The sequence below is a fragment of the Chiloscyllium punctatum genome, chromosome 31 (genome assembly GCF_047496795.1).
Source record: "Chiloscyllium punctatum isolate Juve2018m chromosome 31, sChiPun1.3, whole genome shotgun sequence".
NCBI lineage: Eukaryota > Metazoa > Chordata > Chondrichthyes > Orectolobiformes > Hemiscylliidae > Chiloscyllium > Chiloscyllium punctatum.
This window is the reverse complement of record NC_092769.1, coordinates 63,937,776-63,954,141: the sequence shown is the minus strand read 5'-3', so window position 1 is coordinate 63,954,141 and position 16,366 is coordinate 63,937,776. Positions and strand designations below refer to the sequence as shown.

At 43.4% G+C, this 16,366-nt stretch overlaps 1 long non-coding RNA gene across 1 annotated transcript; it reads left to right on the top strand.

Annotated features, from left to right (window-relative positions):
• Positions 1-5,017: 5,017 nt before the first annotated feature.
• Positions 5,018-15,308, top strand: LOC140457234 (uncharacterized). The gene is made up of 2 exons (XR_011953338.1): positions 5,018-5,080; positions 11,050-15,308. It is a non-coding gene; the product is annotated as an uncharacterized lncRNA (long non-coding RNA).
• Positions 15,309-16,366: the final 1,058 nt, after the last annotated feature.

Below are 16,366 nucleotides of genomic sequence, written 5' to 3'. Positions count from 1 at the left end.
CCTGGTGGAAGCAAACTGGGTATTAGTGAACAGTTTACTGCTGACAAAGTGTGGCTTGTTAGCACTGTTGATGACACCTTCCCTCACTTAATTGATTATCAGGCAGAGACTGAAGGGGTGGTAGTTGATTGGGTTGGATTTGTCCTGTCTTTTTTGTCTATGGGACTTACCTGGTCAGTTTTCCGCATTGTTGGGTAGATACCAATGTTGTAATTGCACTAGAAGAACTTGACCAGTAGTGTATCAAGTTCTGGGGCACAAGTCTTCAGTCCTATTGCCAGAAGGTTGTCAGGGCTCATAGCCTTCGCAATGCCTCCAACCATTTCTTGATATCACATGGAGTGAATCAATGTGGCTGAAGACTGGTAGGTGCTCCATCTTTTGCATTAATGTGTTGGGCTTTTCCATTATTGAGAATGGGGATATTTGGGGAGCCTCCTCCCCCAACGAGTTTTTAAATTGTCCACCCACTATTCATGTCTGGACGTGGCAGGACTGCAGAGCTTGGAGCTGATTGGTTGGCTGTGAGATCATTTCGCTTGATGGATATAGCTTGCTGCTTATATTTGGTAGCTTCATAAGGTTAACACCTCATTTTTAGGTTCGCCTGGTGCTGCTCCTGGCATGCCCTCTTGCACTCTCCATTGAACTAATAATTAGGGGCATAATTTTAAGGTAAAAGGCAGAAAGTTTAGAGGAATTTTGTTTGACAGAGGGTGGTGTGAATCTGGCATGCACTACTTGGGAACTGGAAACCCCACAACCTTTAAAAAGTACGTGGATGATACTTGAAATGTCCTAACATTCACTGCTATGGACCAAGGACTGGAAAGTGGAACTAGTGTAGATAGTTCAGTGCAGACTTAGTGGGCTGATGGGCCTAAACCGTACTGTATGACTCTATGGCCATCACTTTCCAGCTTCCCAAAAACCAGAGATAGTTTCCATCCCTATCAAATCTGTAGGTTTCTTATGGGCTGCAAAGCCTCGTCCTTGGACATTCACACAACGGATGTCTTCAACTTTCTGAGCTTTGAATAACCAATGTGGATTTCTAAACATATACTCATAGACTTATACAGTCATAAGGCATTGAAATAGACCCTTTGGTCCAACTAGTCCATGCTGGCTATATTTCCTAAACTAAACTAGTCCCACATTCCTGCATTTGGCCAGATCCCTCTAAACCTTTCCTATTCATGTACTTATTCAAATGTATTTTCAATGTTGTAACTGTACCTGCATCTACCACTTGCTCTGGCAGTTCATTTCATATATGAACCACATTCTTTGTGAAGAAGTTGCCCTTTAGTCCCTTATAAATCTTTCTCCTATCATCTTAAAATATGCCTTCTAACTTTGAACTCATCCATCCTAGAGAAAAGACCTTTGCTATTCACCTTATCTATGGCCTTTATGATTTTATAAACCTCTTTAAGGTTTAAACCTCAACCTCCTAAATTCCAGTGAAAAATGTCTCAGCCTATCCAGCCTCCCTGCATAACCTGAACTCTCCAGTCCTAGCAATGTTCTGGTAAATCTTTTATGAACCCTCGCCATTTTAATAATATACTTCCAACATCCTGTACAACCTCAACATGATGCTCCAACTCCTATACTCAATGGTCTGAGCAATTACAGGCAAATGTGAATTGGTTCTAGGTAGTCAAAATGATCAGATTTAAATTTAATTGGTTCTTAGTCAACAAATGCCTGGTTTAAATAACTTGGCTAAATTTTAAAAGACATGTCTTGCTAAAAATGCTGCTTGTCCATTTGATACAAAATGTTTCAGTTCAGGCACTCTGTGTGCATTTAAAATGCTGTTCAGATATCCATTTTAACTCTAAGCACTGAGAAAAAAAACATCTTTTAAAGGGACCACATAATGTTTTCTCCATATCATTTTACAAACATCAAATTCTAATATCCTGCCTTCCAATGCACAAATACTCTACCCAACTTCGCAACACCCTCCAAGCCACTGTCACTTGGTCAAAATCCTGGAATTCTCTCCCTAATGGCATTGTGGGTCAACCTACAGTAGGTGGACTGTAGCAATTCAAGAGACAGCTCTCTACCACCTTCTCAAGGGCAACTTGGGATGGGCAATAATGCCCACATTCCAGAAATGAGCATTTTTAAAAACATTACCCACTTGTATTTCCCAATGGTGGAGTATAATCATTCCCAGAAGAATGTACCAGTCAGTTATCATGTTAGTCTCTTCCCTGACTGATTTCAGTCTGATGTATCACCTTAATTTTATTATTTGATTTCCTTGGCCCTGGCCTTCCTGAAGAAGGGCTTATGCCTGAAATGTTGAGTTCCCTGCTCCTTGGATGCTGCCTGACCTGCTGCGCTTTTCCAGCAACACATTTTTCAGCCCTGGCCTTCATCCAATATGTGCAACATAAGTCAGGATGAAGAAAAAAATGAAACAAAAACTCAAATTGCTGGAGAAACTTAGTGTTATAGAACAAAAGGTGACACCTCCCTGAGAACTAAAACCAAACATCCAAAGAGGAGCACCTCACCCTGTAATCCGTGAAAAGTGGTGTAACCTGCTGTTCAGCAGCCACTAGTGGTTGAATAAGATAAATTTCTGACACTCACAATAATTAACAATATATCCAACTAACAAATTAACTGAACTATTAACAAACCAAAAAAAAATCCTTCTAACTACCCCTCAGCCTCTGACACTCCAAGGAAAACAGCCCCAGCCTATGCAGCCTCTCCCTATAGCTCAAATCCTCCAACCCTGGCAACTTCCTTGTAAATCTTTTCTGAACCCTTTCAGTTTCACAACATCTTTCCGATAGGAAGGAGACCAGAATTGCACGCAGTATATGTGCAGTAGCTATCATGTACTGTGGTTTGTGCTGTATGTTATTATAGTGGTACAGTTAACCCTTCGCTTCCAGCGCACCACAGCACAATACAATGAGCCACTGTAAAGTTTTGGGCACAGCATTGACCTTTAGTTTGGCTCCATATGTTCTATGTTTTGTGTGGTTTACTGGAGAATTGTGCTACAATATGCAGGCTCAAGAATGACATGCTTCTGATTTTTTTAAAAAATTCAATTTGGTCTCTGAGTGTTAAAATTGACCCCTAAGACATGCCCCTGGCATATATGGTCCCTCTGTCAGAATGATATCCATTATGGTCATTTCCACTGCAGCCAGCTGAGATGTCCAAGGTAGATTCACTTCCACTAGTCTGTCTAATTGACATAAGTCGAATTTACTGATACCAATCAGCGAAGGAAGTGTTCAGTAGAAGATAGGCTCAAGCTTAAGAAAAGGGTGTTGGAGGATAACAACATCAGATCCGACACCAACATCATAGTATACAGAACTGTGGTGGTTCAGACCCTCCTATAGGGCTCTGAGACGTGGACACCTTAAGGGGCTGGAGTAGTCCCACCAACACTGCCTGTGCAAAATCCCGCCAACCCGCTGGGAGGACAGACGCACCAACAGCAGTGTCTGGGATGAGCTGCCAGAGGAAGTGGTGGAGGCTGGTACAATTGCAACATTTAAGAGGCATTTGGATGGGTATATGAATAGGAAGGGTTTGGAGGGATATGGGCCGGGTGCTGGCAGGTGAGACTAGATTGGGTTGGGATATCTGGTCGGCATGGACGGGTTGAACTGAAGGGTCTGTTTCCATTCTGTACATCTCTATGACTCTATGACTATCTATTCATGAATAAAGCAAGATTCTAACAGTATGCTGTTCCAATGAATACATTTCCTACTCATACAAAAAAATAGAATTTAGTCTCCTGAAATTACAGCTAGGTTACATGTCTTCCAGAATGTTTTGTGCGCCTTCCATTGTTCTTCTGTCAGGAATGCTTCCTCCAATTCTTCTGCCATTTCATCATTGGTAACATTTTTTTAAGATGATGCTTTCTCTAATACATGGATGACTGTGAGAACCAAGTTCTCTTTCTCTTGAGCTGAGGGCTTTTGGCTCTGGCAGTTGGCAGTTGGGTCTAGGGTTTTTGTCCAACTGCACCCTTGTTTTATACCCTTGATGACATAACAGTATTTCTTACATAGGATCGGTCCAATGTTGTCAAAACATCAGATTTAAATTTAATTGATTTTTGGTATCTAAGTGCTTAGTTTAAATTGATTGGCTAAATTTAAAAAAGACTTTTCTTGATACAAACTGCTGCTTGGCCTGCTAACTGTACAGCCTTTGGATACAAAGGAGTTTGCACATTCTTCCGTGTTCTCCAGGTGCTCCGGGTTCCTCCCACTATCTGAAGGTGTGCAGGTTAGGTGAATTGGCCATGCTGAATTGCCTATAGTGTTCATGAATTAGGTTAGGTGCATTAGTCAAGGGAAATATTGCATAATAGGGTAGGTGAATGGGTCTGGGTGGGTTACTCTTTGAAGGGTCAGGTTGGACTTGTTGGGCCAAATGGCCTAATTTACACATTGTAGGGATTTTATGATTCTATGAAATGTTTCAGTTTGTGTGCTCTCGGTTCCTGCAAACTTTAAAGATGCTCAAAAACATCCATTTTAACTATGAGCACTGAAAAAACACCATCTTTTAAAGGGACCAAGGAATACCTCCCCACCCCCACCAAATTCTAAATTCCTGTCTCCCAATCTACAATTATTCTCCCCAACTTTACAATACTCAGTATCTGAAGAAGAGTCACTGGACTGGAAACTCTGTTTTCTAGTGGTGAAGGGTGTAGGTTTGCTCGCTGAGCTGTAGGTTTGATATCCGGACATTTCGTTACCTGGCTAGGTAACATCATCAGTGGCGACCTCCAAGTGAAGCCACTGTTTTCTCTTCTCTGATGCTACCAGACATACTGGCTTTCTCCAGCAATTTCTGGTTTTGTTTCAGAGATCCAGCATCCGCACTTCCCTTATTTAAGAAAACATAAATATTTCATGGAGGGATATTACCCAGCATTCGCCGCGGCGGAGAATAGGCCCTATTCATAACTGGGAAAGGATGCGCAGGCGTATTGTGCCAGTGTCTGGGGAGCATGCGCGGACAAGGTGCGGCGAGGGGAGGAGGTTCTTTTCTCTGATCAGCAACGGTAAGAATAGGGCGTAGCGGAGCGAGCGATGGATCTCGCGATCGAACGGGAAAGATTCATAAACATCTTGTATTAATCGCAAACCTTCAATAAAGTGGGTTATCTCTCGCAATTTGCAGTGTGTGGGGCGGTAACTCTCAGTGTTCGGCCCCGGGTGACAACCGCCATCTTTATTGGGGTGGTCGGGGGGTATTTAATATGTGGTCTGCTGCAGCTCTGCCGCCATCTTTGTAGAGGGCAAAGATCTTCATCAGGGAGGTTTGGGCAGGAATCGAGCTTGCTTCCAGCAGAACAGAATAGTGACAACCTGTCTATCCAGCTACAGTATTTGGATCCCAAGGTCTTAATGATGAACGATTTGCAATATCGATATACACATGTATGAATGTATATATAAATGAACTTGTCCCATTTCATCATCTGACAGCAAATTCAAACCTGCTGTAACAGTGTGCCAGGCAGATAGTTGTGTTGCCTGTAGAACTTAAGTTCACTGAGGAATCATGAGCTGGACTTCTCTGTCTTCTCATATTTCATTTGTTCACAATTTGATTTCTGACATCTGAGTGTTCTTGAATCAGAATGGAAAAACATTTCCACCACCCCTACATTGTCACAGATTCCCTATCAATTGATTTATGGAGTGTTACTCATTAAGGTAATCTCAATATATTCTTTCTTCATTTTGTGTTCTGTCAAGAAATTATTATCTCCAGGACGCTTGCTGAAAGCAACAGTGTTTTCCTTGATCAGTTATTCTCTGACTGGCTTCTTTTTGAATAGACTTTGCATAACTTGGTTTCTTTTGACCTGTTCACCATCTTACAGAACTACTTGAATATCATCCTTCTGATGCCTCAAGGATGTGCTTGCAGCCTTAAGAGTGAGAAGTGTTGATTGTAAATGATATGTAATTTCACATCTGTTATGTTGTTTGTGTTGTATGAGAGTTTTGCCAGATAGACCATTTAGTTGCATCCGTGGGCTGCTGCTTCTGTTCTTCAGCCTTGGTATTCAATTTTGTATCATGACACTTGACCCTGCATTAATGTTAAAATGGACGAGAAAAATTAATTAAAAATGAATGATACAAATATAAGATTTGAAGCAGGAATAGGCATTTGGTCCCTGCCCACCATCCAAAAACTCATGGCTGCTTTGCCCCAGGTCTCAACTTCGTGCCAGCTTATCATAGCCCTCAGCTTCTCAAATCTATTTATTGTCTCTTTTAATATGTCATAGAATCCCTACATGGAAACAGGCCATTCCGTCAACAAGTCCACACCGACCCTCTGAGGAGTAACCCACCCAGACTCATTCCCCCTACCCTATATTTGCCCCTGACTCAGGCACCTAACCTACACATCCCTGAACGCTATGTGCAATTCATCTAACCTGCACATCTTTGGACTGTGGGAGGAAACCGGAGCACCTGGAGGAAACCCATGCCGACATGGGGGTAACGTGCAAACTCTACACAGACAGTCACCCGAGGCGAGAATCAAACCCGGGACCCTGTGAGGTAGCAGTGCTAACCACTGAGCCACTGTGCCGCCCTTTGTGATCTAGCCTCGACAACTCTCTACAGTAAGAATTCCAGCCATGTGGTCCTCCGGACCAAAAGAATTCTTTCGCATCTCAGTTTTAAATGAGTGTCCCTTTATTCTGTAATAATGCCACTTGTTTGAGATTCTCCCACTGCTGGAAACATTTTCAACATATATCCAGTCAATTCTCTCAGAATTTTGTATGTTTAAAGTAAGATTACCCCACTGCATTCTTCTACATTCTAATGAATAAAAGCCGATTTTAAAACTCCACCAGCTTTTGCCAAACTTAAGATGTTTGGATCAACAATTTCCCCTTGGAATGCACTGCATCTTTTATAATGCAGGTGTTTCTATTGCATTAACAGCTTTGTATGAGTAGGCATTTGAGTTTTTGCTGCTTTGAAACTACATCTTTCTTCTGTATATCTTCTGAAAGTGGCTTATAGTTTTCCAGATGTGGCATCCTTTTGTCATAACAGGACGCTGCTTGTTCTTAGACACTTTTGTTCAATAGTGCTGACACTAACTCTGATGTTTGACGTACTCTTTGGATTGGCTTCTCAAACATGCTTATAGAACATTTCATACCTTATCAAGTGGATGGATTCTGTTTGCTCTCTTCTCTTGATTTGTCTGTGATTCTTCCTTGGTTCTCCTCCCCGCACAGTCTGATTGCTTTCTCCAAAGTCAGATCGTCTTTGGACAGTAATAACTCTGATAAAGACTCATTAATAACTCCTACAGCAAATCTGACTTTGATCAATTCTGACTTCAATGTTCCATAGCCACAGTTTCCGACTACTATACAAAGAGTATTAATGGATTCCTTTGAATGTTATCATCCTCTGTTAAATCTTGCTCTTTCAAGAACCTTATTTTATCTTGGATTAAAATATTTGTCAAAAGCTTGTAGAGCTTCATAACAAATAACACCTTTCTTTATCATGGAATTCCTGTAGTGCAGAAGCAGGCCATCCAGCCCATCGAGTCTATACCAACCAATCAGAAGAGCATCCCACCCATACCAACCCCTCTACCCTATCCCTGTAACTCTGCATTTGCCATGCCTTATCCACCTAACTACACATCCCTGGACACTGTAGGCAATTTAGCATTGTCAATGTATCTAACTGGCACATATTTAGACTGTGGAAGGAAACCAGAGCACCCAGAGGAAAGCCACCTGCAAATTCCACACAAACAGTCACCTGAGGGTGGAATTGAACCCAGTTCCCTAGCACTGTGTGCCCCATTTTGACTAAGTATATAACAATGTCAGCTGTAGCTCCTATATAAATATATAAAGATAGGAGCAGGAGGAGGCCATTGGGCCCTTCAAGCCTGCTCCATTCACCACGATCATGGCTGATTGTCCAATTCAGTAGTCTAATCCTGCTTTCTCTCCATAACCTTTGACCCCATTTGCCCCAAGTGCTACTTCTAGCTGCCTCTTGAATACGTTCAATGTTTTGGCATCAACTACTTCCTGTGGCAATGAATCCTACAGGCTCACCACTTCTTGGGTGTTGACTAAAGAAGGAAGCATTTGTAAGGTATTGACAGGATAGATAGAGTGAATCCTTAGGAGAGTATAAAGGCAGTAGGAGTATACTTAAGAGGGAAGTCAGGAGGGCAAAATGGGGACATGAGATAGCTTTGGCAAATAGAGTTAAGGAGAATCCAAAGGGTTTTTACAAATACATTAAGGACAAAAGGATGACTAGGGAGAGAATAGGACCCCTCAAAGATCAGCAAGGCAGCCTTTGTGTGTGTGGAGCTGCAGAAATTGGGGGAGATACTAAACAAGTATTTTGCATCAGTATTTACTGTGGAAGATATAGAAAGTAGTGAAATAGATGGTGACACCTTGCAAAATGTCCATATTACAGAGGAGGAAGTGCTGGATGTCTTGAAACTCATAAAGGTGGATAAATCCCCAGGACCTGATCAGGTGTACCCTAGAACTCTGTGGGAAGCTAGGGAAGTGATTACTGGGCCTCTTGCTGAGATAGTTGTATTATCGATAGTCACAGGTAAGGTGCTGGAAGACTGGAGGTTGGCTAATGTGGTACCACTGTTTAAGAAGGGTAGTAAGGACAAGCCAGAGAACTATAGACCAGTGAGCCCGACGTCGGTGTTGGGTAAGTTGTTGGAGGGAAACCTGAGGGGCAGGATGTACATGTATTTGGAAAGGCAAGGATTGATTAGGAATAGTCAACATGGCTTTGTGCATGGGAAATCATGTCTCACAAATTTGATTGAGTTTTTTGAAGTAGATGGGCGGCGCGGTGGCACAATGGTTAACACTGCTGCCTCACAGCGCCGGAGACCCGGGTTCAATTCCAGCCTTGGGCGACTGTCTGTGTGGAGTTTGCACATTCTCCCCGTGTCTGCCAGGGTTTCCTCCGGGTGCTCCGGTTTCCTCCCACAGTCCAAAAATGTGCAGGTTAGGTGAATTGGCCATGCTAAATTGCCCGTAGTGTAAGGTAAAGGGGTAAATGTAGGGGAATGGGTCTGGGTGGGTTGTGCTTTGGCAGGTCGATGTGAAGTTGTAGGGTCGAAGGGCCTGTTCCACACTGTAAGTAATCTAAAAAAAAGTAACAAAGAGGATTGATGAGGGCAGAGCAGTAGATGTGATCTATAAGGACTTCAGTAAGCCATTTGACAAGGTTCCCCATGGGAGACTGGTTAGCAAGGTTAGATCTCGTACATGTCTATGACTCTAACTAGCCATTTGGAGGGTTGTTTTTCAGACTGGAGGCCTTGACCAGTGGAGTGCCACAAGGATCGGTGCTGGGCCCTCTACTTTTTGTCATTTACATAAATGATTTGTGTGTGAGCATAAGAAGTACAGTTAGTAAGTTTGCAGATGACTCCAAAATTGGAGGTGTAGTGGACAGTGAAGAGGGCTACCTCAGATTACAACAGGATCTTGATCAGATGGGCCAATGGGCTGAGAAGTGGCAGATGGAGTTTAATTCAGATAAATGTGAGGTGCTGCATTTTGGGAAAGCAAATCTTAGCAGGACTTATACACTTAATGGTAAGCTCCTAGGGAGTGTTGCCAAACAAAGAGATCTTGGAGTGCAGGTTCATAGCTCCTTGAAAGTGGTGTTGCAGGTAGATAGGATAGTGAAGAAGGTGTTTGGTATGCTTTCCTTTATTGGTCAGAGTATTGAGTACAGGTGTTGGAAGGTCATGTTGCAGCTGTACAGGACATTGGTTAGGCTACTGTTGGAATATTGCATGCAATTCTGGTCTCCTTCCTATTGGAAAGATGTTGTGAAACTGAAAGGGTTCAGAAAGGATTTACAAAGATGGTGCCAGGGTTGGAGGATTTGAGCTACAGGGAGAGGTTGAACACGCTGGGGCTGTTTTCCCTGGACCGTGAGAGGTGACCTTATAGTGGCTTACAAAATTATGTGGAGCATGAATAGGATAAATAGACAAAGTCTTTTCCCTTGGGTGGGGGAATCCAGAACTAGAGGGCATAGGTTTAGGGTGAGAGGGGAAAGATATAAAAGAGATCTAAGGGGCAGCTTTTTCACACAGAGGATGATACGTGTATGGAATGAGCTGCCAGAGGAAGTGGAGGAGGCTGGTACAATTGCAACATTTAAGAGGCATTTGGATGGGTTTATGAATAGGAAGGGTCTGGAGGGATATGGGGCTGGGTGCTGGCAGGTGGGTTGAGATATCTGGTTGGCATGGACGGGTTGGACCGAAGGGTCTGTTTCCATGCTGTACATTTCTATGACTCTATGACTATACCATCTGGTTCACTAACGTCCCTTAAGGACTGAAACAGCCATCCTTACCTCTTTACTATGTGGTTCCTGACCCACAACAATATGGTTGACCCTTAACTGCCCTCTGGGCAATTAGGGATGGGCGATGAATGAGGGCCAAGCCAGTGACACCCTTGTCCTGTGAATGAATGTTTAAAAGCAGTCAGAGAATAGTTAACTAATCACACTGCAAAAAGATGCTATTTCGCTCGTTATGCCTGTGCTGACTCTCTGCATTTCAGATCGTCCAACTCTCCTGCTCTTTCACTAACAAGACCAGCTAATATCGTATTGTCCATTCACAGTTGTACGTGGAGAAGATGATGTTTGATCTTTTCGAACTGGTGCAGTCTATGTGATGAAGGTGCTCTTACAATTCTGTTGGGTGACGAGTCACAGGTTATTCACCCAGCAATGAAGAAAGAGCAATATATGTCCAAATTAACAATAATTTGCATTCATATAGTGCCTTTTGTGTAATAGATCATTCCAAGGTGTTTCACAGGTATGTTATAAGGAAACATTTGCCACTGAACCACATTGAGACGTTAGGGTTGATGTCCAAATGTGTCTTTAAACTTTTGTGAGTCCCTCATTCTTGATTTTTTTCTGTTTCATAACAATTTCGTAGGGAGTAGAAGGGGAGGATTCACATTTTTGGAAACTTCAGGATCTGACAGCATTATCCAATATATCATAACAACATGGAGGGGAAATGTGCTGTTCACAGTGAAGAGAAACCATACATATGTCCTGTGTGTGGACGGGGTTTCAGCCAAGCCTCTGGGCTGTCGAAGCACAAATGGAGCCATAAAAGGGAGAAACCATGGAAGTGCGGGGACTGTGGCAAGGGGTTCCGATTCCCGTCTGAGCTGGAAACACACCGGCGCAGTTACACTGGGGAGACCCCATTCGTCTGCTCCGTGTGCGGAAAGGGATTCACTCAGTCATCCCACCTCCGGAGACACCAGCGAGTCCACACCGGGGAGAGGCCGTTCATCTGCCCTGACTGTGGAAACGGATTCACTAATTCCTCCAACTTGCTGGTACACCGGCGAGTCCACACCGGGGAGAGGCCATTCATCTGCTCCGAGTGTGGGAAGGGGTTCACTCTGTCATCCAGCCTGTCGACACACCAGCGGATCCACACTCGGCAGAAACTGGAGAGTGATCATTCACATGCTTCAAGTGTGGGAAGAGATTCAGTTAATCATCCCAACTGCTGAAACACCACCAAGTTCATTACTGACTGCAATGATGGGATATTGCTGTCAGTCACTTCCATGCTCATTGGGATCTGTTTCTACTTATGCTAATAAACTCCAGGCTAGGGCAATGTTCTAGGGGGGCGAAGGGTAGGGATAGTGTCACTGAACTAGTAACCAGAGCACCAGGTTAATGTTCTGGGGACATAGATTTGAATCCCATCATAGCAAGTGGTGAAATTTGAATTCACTACATATTTGATTAAAAGCTAGACTAGCAATTAGCATGTAACCATCAATCATTGTAAAAACCCATTTAATTAGTGACAAAAATCTGCCCTATTTATTTGGTCTGATATACATGATTAGATTAGATTCCCTACAGTGTGGAAACAGGCCCTTTGGCCCAACCAGTCCACACAGACCCATTTCCCTCTGACTAATGCACCTAACGTTATGGGCAATTTAGCATGGCCAATTCACCTGACCTGCACATCCTTGGACTCTGGGAGGAAACCGGAGCACCCGGAGGACACCCACACAGATGGGGGAGGTGGGTGGGGTGGGGGCGGAGGCAGAGAATGTGCAAACTCCACACAGACATTCGCCCGAGGCTGGAATCAAACCTGGGACCCTGGTGCTGTGAGGCAGCAGTGCTAACCACTGAGCTACTGTGCCACCCCAACACACACACAAATATAATTCACTCTGAGTCTTAACTGCTTACTGCAATGGCTCAATAAGCCACTCGGTTGTATCAAACTGCGATGAAGGATAAAAAAAAAATCGCACTGAACCGATCCACCCTGTCTTGACTTAGGCACTGGAAAAGACTAGGGCAAAACCAGCCCTGCAAAGTTCATTAGATATAGGAGCAGAATTAGGCCATTCAGCCCATCGAGTCTGTTCCGCCATTCGATCAAAGCTGGTCTGGTCCTCACACCCATTTTCTTGCCTTCTCCCCATAACCCTTCAACCCATTACCTATTAAAAATTGGTCTAACTCCCCCTTAATTTTACTCACTGTCCCAGCATCCACCGCACTTTGGGATAGCGAATTCCACAAATTCACAACCCTGTGGGAGAAGTAGTTACTCCTCAGCTCGGTTTTAAAATCGCTACCCCTTTGAATATGACATCTCGTGGAATGCCCCACTAGAGGAAGCATCTGCTCCATGTCTGTTTTATCCATTCCTTTTTATCTTTGAATACCTCAATTTGATCTCCCTTCATTCTTCAAATCCAGAGAGTATATGCCTAAACTGTTCGATCTCTCTTCATAGGACAACCCCCTCATCTCTCGGATCAATCTATTGAATCTCCTCTGAACTGCCTCCAATACCACTAAATCATTCCGCAAATAAGGGGGCCAAAACTCTGAACAATACTCCAGGTGCGGTCTCACCAATACCTTGTATTGTTGCAACAATCCTTCCTTACCTTTTCTATTCTATTCTTTTAGCTATAAAAGTCAACATTCCATTCACTTTGTTATTTGCTGTACCTGCATGCTCATTTTCTGTGACTCATGAACAAGGACATCTAAATCCCTCTGCACCAGAGAACCCTGAAGACTCTCCCCATTAAGATGATAGGTCGCCTTTTTCAATCAAAATGCATGACCTCACATTTATCCACATTATACGCCATCGGCCACATTTTGGCCCACCCTCCTAATCCATTTGTAAGGTTCCTGTTTCCTCAATGCAATTTATTGTCCTGCTTATTTTTGTGTCGTCGGCAAATTTGACCAAAGAGCCTTCCATCCCTGTATCCAAGTCATTAATGTAGATTGTAAATAGTGGGGTCCAAGGACCAAACCCTGTGGCACCCCACGACTTACATCTTGTCATTCAGAAGAAAACCATTTATCCTGACTCTTTGTCTTCTGTCCAGCAGCCAGTCATCTATCCAGGCTAATAATATTACCCCTAATCCCATATGATTCAACCTTGTAAATTAATCTTTTGTGTGGCATCTTATCAGATGCTTTCAGAAGACCAGATATATTGCATCCACAGGATCCCCATTATCCACTTTGCTTGTTACGTCTTCGAAGAACTCTAGCAAATTAGTCAAACATAATTTGCTCTTCACAAAACTGGGCTGACTCTGAAGAACAGCATTTTGACTTTCCAAATGTCCTGGTATTGCTTCTTTGATAACTGATTCTAATTCTTTCCCAATAACAGATATTAAGCTAACTGGTCTTTAATTTCCCACATTTTCCCTCCCTTTCTGAATAAGGGCATGACATTACCAACATCCAGGGGCTTGTGGTAAAATTGGGAGAGTTGTCCCACAGATTAGGTGAGCAACAGTTTGATGTAGTCATTTTCACAGATTTGTACCTTATGGCCAACAGCCTGACACCACCATTGCTGTCCGTGCTCATGGGACAGAGCTGATGCATGTCAGTATACACCCTGGAAGGAGTTGCACTGTGAATCTTCAACACTGATTCTGGACTCTGTGAAGTTTCAGTGGGTCAAAGCTTCCCAACGTTGGTCTTCAGCCAATTCAACTCGTTCCCAGTGATATCGAGAAATGGGGGCTGACCAAATTGGAGTCAGTGGGCATTAGGGAAACCTCTGCACTGGTTAGTCAGACCTAACACAAAGCAAGACAATTGTGGTTGTTGGAGGTCAGTCACTTCAATTTCAGGACCTCTCTGTAGGTGTTCCTTCGGGTACTGCTCTAGGCCTAACCATCTTCAGCAGCCTCATCAAAGACTTTCCCTCTGTCATAAGGTCAGAAATGGAGATGTTCGCCAATGATTGCACAATTTTCACTGCTATCCTCAACTCTTCAGGTACTGAAGTACTGTGTGCCTATAGGCAGCAAGATCTGGACAAAATCCAGAATTGGGCTGATAAGTGGCAAATGACATTTGTGCCACACAAGTGCCAGGTAATGACCACCTTCAACTTAAGAGCATCTAACTATCTCCCCTTGACATTCAATTGCATTGCGAATACTGAATTCCCCCATTATCAATGGCCTGAGTGTTACCCAAAAGAACTAGATGAGTTTTTTACATATGTTGTCGCAAGAGCAAGTCAGAGGCTAGGAATTCTGCAGCAAGTAGTTTGCCTCCTGTTTCCCCAAAGCCTGTACGCCATCCAAAAGGCACAAGCGAGGAATGTGATGGAATAGCCTTCACTTGTTTTGATGGGTGCAGCTCCAATGACACTCAAAAAGCTTGATACCATCCAGAACAAAGCAGCTACTTCAGCAGCACCTTATCCACCACCTCCAAAATACAGTCCCTTCAGTAACAATGGGCCATGGCAGCAGTGTGCATCATCGACGGAATGAACTGCAGTAATTCACCACTTTAACAAGACCTTCCAAATATGAAACCTGTGCTACCTAGCAGGACAAGGGCAGCAGATACATGGGAACACCACCGGCTGGAATTTCCCCGAAATGTCTGTCACCATCCTGGTTTGGAACCATATCTCCATTCCATCACTGTTATGGGTCAAAATCCTGGAACCCTCTGCCTAACAGGAAACTGGATGCCCCTACACCCCAGGAACAGCAACGTTTCAAGAAGACAAGCTCGCCAACACTGACTCCAGGGCAATTACGGATGAGCAATTCATGCTAGCCTCACCACTGATGTTCATGTAATATGAATGACCTAAAATGTATTAAAAATAAATCAACCTTGTTGAACATACACGCTGTCAATTCTTTTTAATATCGCACACACAAAATAGTTCCATTTGAAGGGCTTTCCCTGTATCCACCATCCTTCCCACCAAGCAAAAGTGTGAGAAGCTCAGGGACTTCTTTCTAATATCAAGACAATTCAATCATTAGCCTTTACTTTTCCCCACCTTCATAATGCTCTTCTAGCCACATGTCCATGCCATTAGTAATACGACCTATCACAAACAATGCAACCTGCCTCCACTTCACCCAAGCTGTTAAAAACTCTTCCAATGCCTATTGTACCTTTTAGTCTTGCTGATTCCAATGCAAACATGGCCACCCTTTCACATTCACCCATCCTCATCCAGAAACATGTGATCATATGGGCAGCTGCTTCCTGTGTGCTTTCTCAAGCCCATCATCCCCATGCTCATTGACAGAAATTGGCTCACGATGCAATGCCTCTATTTAAAGGAATTCTTATTTTTGAATCCCTCTGGGGCCTCCTCCCTCCTTATCTTGGTAATCTGCAGTTGTATTACCTGCTGGAATATCTGTATGGTTCTCATTTTGACAAATTCAATATCCCTGATTTTAATTACCCCTCCTTGTTTCTTTACCTCATTGTGACATTGTGAAATTCCCTCCCACAACCTGTTTGTTCTCTCCTGATTAAAGGTTTGTGTTAAAATCTGCCTCTCCAATCTGTCTGACATATTGCATGCAATTCTGGTCTCCTTCCTATCGGAAAGATGTTGTGAAACTTGAAAGGGTTCAGAAAAGATTGACAAGGATGTTGCCAAGGTTGGAGGGTTTGAGCTATAGGGAGAGGCTGAACAGGCTGAGGCTGTTTTCCCTGGAGCATCGGAGGCTGAGGGGTGACCTTACAGAGTTTTATAAAATCATGAGGTGCATGGATAGGATAAATAGAGAAGGTCTTTGCCCTAGGGTGGGGGAGACCAGAACTAGAGGGCATAGATTTAGGGTCAGAGGGGAAAGATATAAAAGGGACCTAAGGAGCAACTTTTTCACACAGAGGGTGGTGTATGTATGGAATGAGCTGCCAGAGGAAGTGGTGGAGGC